This window comes from Bemisia tabaci, chromosome 1 (genome assembly GCF_918797505.1).
Source record: "Bemisia tabaci chromosome 1, PGI_BMITA_v3".
NCBI lineage: Eukaryota > Metazoa > Arthropoda > Insecta > Hemiptera > Aleyrodidae > Bemisia > Bemisia tabaci.
The window spans coordinates 32,803,236-32,810,149 of NC_092793.1; the positions used below are offsets into that span (position 1 = coordinate 32,803,236).

At 37.4% G+C, this 6,914-nt stretch overlaps 1 long non-coding RNA gene across 1 annotated transcript; it reads left to right on the top strand.

Moving 5' to 3' along the window:
* On the top strand, window positions 1-1,465 carry LOC140224524 (uncharacterized). The gene is made up of 2 exons (XR_011899795.1): window positions 1-567; window positions 1,015-1,465. It is a non-coding gene; the product is annotated as an uncharacterized lncRNA (long non-coding RNA).
* The last annotated feature ends 5,449 nt before the right edge of the window (window positions 1,466-6,914 follow it).

Genomic DNA, 6,914 nt, shown 5'->3' on the forward strand with positions numbered 1-6,914 from the left:
ATGTAACAGCTTCTACTGTTTAAAAAAATTTCGATTGTTTTACTAAAAATCGTTCTTTGAAAGGTCAGGTTTTTGACGTCATCCACCGCGGCAGTGACACCTTTGGTTTCTTTCTCTTTTGTTCGATCAGTGATGCAGGAGGCGCAACGCGAAACTTCAACAACATTAAACATGCACAAACTGAGGTGAACTGATTGAACGCCTAATCTCTTTGCGGCGAGTGCATTATCTCCTGATAAGAAGATCTTTAAAGTGCGAATCCGTCTTTTTTCTTGAGTGTGTTTACGTGTAACGTCGTTGAAGTTTCGCGTTGCGCCCTCTGCATCATTGATCGAACAAAAGAGAAAGAAACTAAGGGTGCCACTGCCGCGGTGGATGACGTCAAAAATCTGACTTTTCAAAGGGCGATATATCGGTTAATATCGAACTTAGAAAGTTGCGGTTTGGACGGATCTTATTATTTTCAGCTCATCTACAAGAACCAAGCATCAAAACACGATTCTGTGACCAGCGTAACTGACCCATCAATTTTGGCAGAAAATCGCGGGGAAAAACTATCGTTTAAAAGTAAGAATTTTTAAAGGTCCTTTTTCGAAGATAACGTCACAAATAGAACACTGGTAAAAAAAAAAACCTCTTGGTTCAAGAGTGCAGTTTCTTGTCGCCGGATTTAAGAGTCTGGACTCTTGTTTCAATGCAAAATCCGCTTGAATCAATGCAAAATCCGCTTGAATCACTGCAAAATCCACTTGAATCAATGCAAAATCCGCTTGAATCAATGCAAAATCCGCTTGAAACAAGAGTTCAAGACTCTTAAATCCGGCGACAAGAAACTGCACTCTTAAGTCAATGCAATGCGGCATTGGTCCGAGAGGTTTTTTTTACCAGTGAAGTTGATCAGTTAAAGTGGCTGAATTTACTCTAGAACCAACCCCCTTTTGTATGTACCCTTTTTAGGTAATTTTCAAAACCTACTAATGTAAACTTTCACGTGTGTTTTGATTTTTTTTCTAGAATATATGTACGATGGCTATCACTACGGTAGTTATCAAATGGATGCCGAGGGCCATGTTTACGGAGGGTTCACCAACAACAAGGAAAATTCAAGGAGAGAGCTCCATTGTCCTAACGCCAACTGCTATCGGAAGTATAGATTGAAGAGAAGTTTGTGGCGACATCTGAAGTATGAATGCGGTGTGAATGCTCGTCAATTTGTCTGCGATGAATGTTCAAAGTCTTTCTCCCAAAAATCTACCCTCATTGCTCATAAACGTTTAGTACACAAGGACTTCGAATTTAAATAATTCACTCATTCCCACAGTTTGTGATCGACCACGGGAGAAAGGATCTCAGTGCCGGACAGCTCAATATTTAGACTTCGGTACCACTACTTACTACTTTTTAAGAAATCATTTCGGCAGCAAAACGCTCAAAAACGTCAAACCGAGCGTTAGACATGACTATGCAGATTGCAATTCATAGTCAGAAAACCTAATTTGCAGGGAGAAAAAACTAATTAAAGTTTTAGTCCTCATTTTCTGTCACTCAAACTGGGGTTGTTGGATTATGATGTTAACCCTCTCTTGCGATGAAATAAATGGTTGAAAAACAAAGTTTCAATTTTAAGGGAAAATCGTCTTTCATGTATAAAAAGTTGTTCGATCCAACTTTTTTCCTCTAAAAAAATTTCCCTTTCTTTTTAAGGGAAAGAATTATCTTTTTCAATGCGTTTTTAAAAAAACTTTGTTTTCTTTTTACCAAAAAAATGTTTTTCTTTTTAAAACAATAGTAATACAAAAACCCATTTTTGTATCGAAACCCATTATTATTCTAATTATTCTCAAATGAAAGATAATTTTTTCGTTTTTTAACATTTTTTTTCGTATTGCACAGACGAGAATTAAACCCTCCGCAACTTAATATTTGGAATGTATAGGGATTGTTTTCAGTTTGTAAGTCACTACCAATTTTTTTTACCAAAATTAACGAAAATAACTCTCTTAAACAATTTGCATCCATGCACTGAGGTCTTTTCTCCTGAGGTATTCTTGAGGCTTTCTTGAGGTCCCTCTCTGGTTGCATATGCTTTATCCGACTTTCAGGCCTACGTCAGTGGCGTGGCGTGCTTTGCGATATATCGATTGTTATGTCATTTAAACCTATGGAAAAGGATCGATAAACAGGGTGTTCGCAGTGAGCACCTTAATAATCGATTCTTAACCATAGGTTTAAATGGCATAACAATCGATATATCGCAATTCACGCCACGCCACTGACCTATGTCAAGCTCCAATGAGTTTACTTAAGTCCATTTTTGTTCCAGTTCCTAATACTTATCTCGTCGAGCTCCAACCATGTCTCCCTTTTATTCTTCTTGACTGTTACTTTGAGTAAATTTCATATTGGTTGTCTCTAGTTCTGTTTTAAAAGGGAGAAGACAATTTCACGACTAGATCTTACCCCCAAATTTCTGATGTTGAACTAATTCCACTTATCCCAATCCTTTCAGATTAATAGCAAACAAATTACATCACTTTCAAGCAATTAATTAAATCTATGAAAATGTATTTGACTTTAAAGAATTTATCTCGAAATTTCCAGACCTAAAAAATTATTTGAGTCTCGTACAAATTATCTTAACATTTAGCTCCAAAAATTAGTTTTCTGTACTAGAGGCGTACAGCATACTATATAACCTATAATATCCTCATGTAATTCTAGTAGAATTCAATGTGATCCAAATGAGACTTCTGTTTCATATACACCATCGAAATGATTCAAAAGATGTATTCAAACTCGTCATATGTACAACTCCTCCGAGAGTTTTAGCTGGATGATCTCCCACCTTCTCTAGTATTTTATACATTTTTTAGTCATAATCTGCAGTGAGCGGTTGGGTTGGTGACTTAATTGAGTGCAACAGAAGAAAAATTTAACATTAGAAACTCCATTCCGAATGGGCGTTTGAAATATAACTAAGCACCCAACGTGATCGAGGACAGTCAAAAAAAGTATAATTAGTAAGTTTTGTCGGAATGGTCATTCAGTTCGTACCTTTGGCTCAAAACCCTCCGATAGAAAGAGGATTCAATCTGCACGCTCTGGTGTAGTTCATCCTAATTACGGTTTGCTTTTATGATAGAGCGACCACGCTCCTTCTGTAGCATTTTGGCCATAAGAACGCCTTGCATTCACGATGTAGGCAATTTTGACGAAGGTAGAGTTAATTATGTTGCCTATACGGCAGGCTATCGTCACAGAACTTAAAACAAGACGCCTCGAAGAAATCCTGTACGTTATCATAGTTGTGGTCCCTTTTTCTTGCAAGTTAAAAAGGTTATCATTTTATTCAATTCTTTTTACATAATCAGTGTGATATTCGATGTGCAACATTCTTTTTTGCACCAAAAATATTACACATTTCAGTAAATATTTTGAAGCATTTTACGGGGATAAATGGCTTAAAGGAAAATGAAAAAAAGGAAGGGAAGGAGACAAAGAAAGAAAGCATAATAAAAATAAAAAAGTATTCGATAGTGTTGCTCAAAGATGGTTCCACGTTATACACGAAAGGGCGACGTATGTGGGTAAACAGACCTGCAGTATACCTTCTGTAAACTTTAACAAATAATGGTTTCTTATTTCTTTTTTCCTTTTTTTTTTTGGTGTGTGTGTGTGTTAAGGATTCGCCAATGTGCGGCAGAATGGCATACCTACTGCACGGCCCGCACTGGCCATGATGGTGCTTCCGTAAAGTACACTATTTTTCTTAGGTGAACTTAGTTCTTCCCTTTGAAAAAAATCATAACTTAAGTTTGTTTGCAATACATCTTTTTCCCCACAATTCCAATACAATGTACTTGGAAAGTAATAATTTATTGTCCATTATTTTCGAATGAAGCAATATCGTCTAATTACCAAAAAGTTTATCTTTCATGAAGTCTCTTGAATTTGCCATTAATTAATGTGTAGATTTTGATAAATTAGTTATTTAGGCTAAGATTCTTATTTATTCATAGAGTTTCATTCAATTTATTCGTCTGAAAATTCATGTCAACGATGAATTTAATTTTTTGTATTCCTCCATTATTTTAATTCAAACACGGCTTATTACTTGTGTCAATGAAACGAGTATTTTTTTAATCATCTGAGTTGATGGTTTAATTCGATTTATTTTTATCATTGTTTTTTCGGTATTACATGAAATCCACCAATGTTATGTACGTGAAGGAATAAATTTTTAAAAAATCGTAAATGGTTTTGACTTTTACTTTCACATTTTGCCATCCTTGAAGACTATTAGAAACCTTGGGCGATGGATTCAAATTGCCCGCCTTCCAATTAACATCAAACCAAGAAATTAACATGAAAATTTGTAGTTTCAGTCGAAAATTTCATATCCGACCTTTCTGATTGACTGATTCACTGTGTGACACCGCGGTCGTCGGTGCTAGTAAAATAACCTGCATTAATGATGACCTTTTCTGCCCGGATTTGCTAAGGGATACCATTGTGTTTCGGGACGTATTTCTCAGCATTTGGAAAGTTCATTACGTGGCCGTCTGGGACTCGTCGTTGGGTAAAGTCGAGCTTTTGTTCGCTTTCAACCGGTTTTTAGTCGTGTTCTTCCACGCGAACTGCCCTGCTAAGTAGAAACGCCGTATGAGCAATCGAATGCTGCCATACCTCCTCTCCGACAATGTTTATTTTTGAAGAAAGTTAAGCATATTTTTCCTTTTAAATTTCAGACTTTTTGGATCAAATAACGTGCAAAACCCTGTGAAAATCGGAGGACGTATATTTAAAAAAAATCCGAGAATTCGTGATTTGTCGAGGGTAATTTGGCAACGCCTGATGGTTCATACGGCGTTCCTACCTACACGGCAGTGAAGTCTTTCGAGTGTCCGCGTAAAAAATTAAAACCAAGCCTTGTCCGACAGGCTTAAATCTTTTAGACCTGTGTCCTCGTCATCTAAAGCAGGTAACGAGGAGGGAGAAGAAAAATAAAAAGGAGAATAAGCAGAGGGTAGTAGTAGAATCAGCTTATTTTTACGAGGTGCCCATTTACACCTCTAGGAAAATCAACATTGTGATTTCTATAAATACAGATATAGATAAGGAGAGGAAGATTGAACGAGGAGGGAGGAAAAGAAGAAGTCTTATCTTTCTTTATTTTATCATTATCAATGCTCTTCTACTTTTTCTTATTCTTAATACTTTTAGCGTGTCTTACATATTTATATGTTGACACGCTTTGGATTCCGTTTTGATGTAGAGTATACGGCCAGCCCTGTATTCTAGGTATAATTTTCAATGATTTTTGTGCCGCATTTTATGGGTTTTTTTCTTATTTTTTTTTTTCTTTTTTGCACTAGGTGGTTTTAAAATTTCCAAGAAAACACCCCAATCCGTAGAAACATTTAAGATTGTTAATTTTTCTTTTTTTCTTTTAGTTTAAAAACGATCAGGTTATTGTAGAAAAGAATAAGTTATAATTTAGAAGTTCTGCCTATTGGTAGAATGTTTTAAAATTTTTACAATTGAACTATTGGTTGCAGTCCGGAAACTATGACCGTTCAAGGAGGATCAATTTTTACGTTGTTCTATATTGAGGTTGCCAACACGACGTTTGACACCAAGAAAAGACGACTTTACAATGACCAGAGCGCGCACTGAGGTATCCGCGCAATGCATGAAGTATCCTGCAGAATTGTAAGGCGCTATACTATGCGGTGCACGCACCGTACTGTACGCGCAATGCATGAAGTATCCCGCGGTCTTGTAAGGCGCTACAATGCGTTCGCGCTGTACGCGCCAGCCCCGCGTTGCGCCGGCCGCACTGTGTTTGATGCGATGATTCAAACTTGCGGCTTAATTGTGAACTTTATGAGCTTAAGTCCCTTTTCCTCGAATGATCACAAGTCGTCGTTTTTCCAGTGAAGAAGAAAGTAGAATGTAGCTACATTTGATTGTTGCAGAATGTCTACCTTCAATTTGTACTTTCACTCGGGAACCCTGGGGAATTTATCACTGAAAAATACACAAGTTTTTTTTCTAGCCACGAGCAAAAATCCAAAACTTTTGAAGGATATTCCCGCGGTAATGTTCAAGAATCGATTTCAGAGTTAATTTTGCAACCTTGAAATGGAGATACGTCCCCTCATCCTCGTCTGGAAAACGACGATCTGCGACGGGTAACAGCCTGTGGCTCACTATCCAAGATACTTCATCAAAATGTCAAGGTCAATGCTGTGATTGGTCCATGTCATCGAATTAGCCAATCACCACACCTAACCTTGATATTTTGATGGCTAGCTTTGATAGTGTGACACAGGCAATTCTCTCATCACTCAGTGTTACGGTTGCATGGCATACTAACAAATTCTATCCTTTCAACTTTCGTTTTTACTTACCCTCCTGCTTTTCTCTCTCTTTTTCACTCTGTTTAGATGTATTTTACAACGAATTCAAAGACGATCGCCTGAATTTTGAGGAGAACGTCACTCTGCCGAAGGAGATTTGTCGGAACTGTGGCCGCACCTACAAGTACAAAAGTTGTTTGCTACGACATTTGAAATATGAATGCGGTAAAGCACCGCAGTTTAAGTGTCCCATCTGCAGTCGCAAGTGCAAACGTAAATCGTCCATTCAGAACCATTTCCGATTGATGCACAAGGAATACGAGATGATATTTTGAAAGGCCTCAACATATTTTAAGACCCTACTTGGTCATATTCTAATTATTTTCAGTCAGCGCGATCGACTGTAGAAACGAACGTGTCAAATTACTCTTTCAGAGTGTGCCAATCGATACCTTGTTGTTTAGCACCTTAATCGCAGACCACTTAAAGTTAGACGTTAGAAACAAAGCAGCACAATCCTTTTGCTTCTTCTTTATCTTTCCCCCCCTTTTT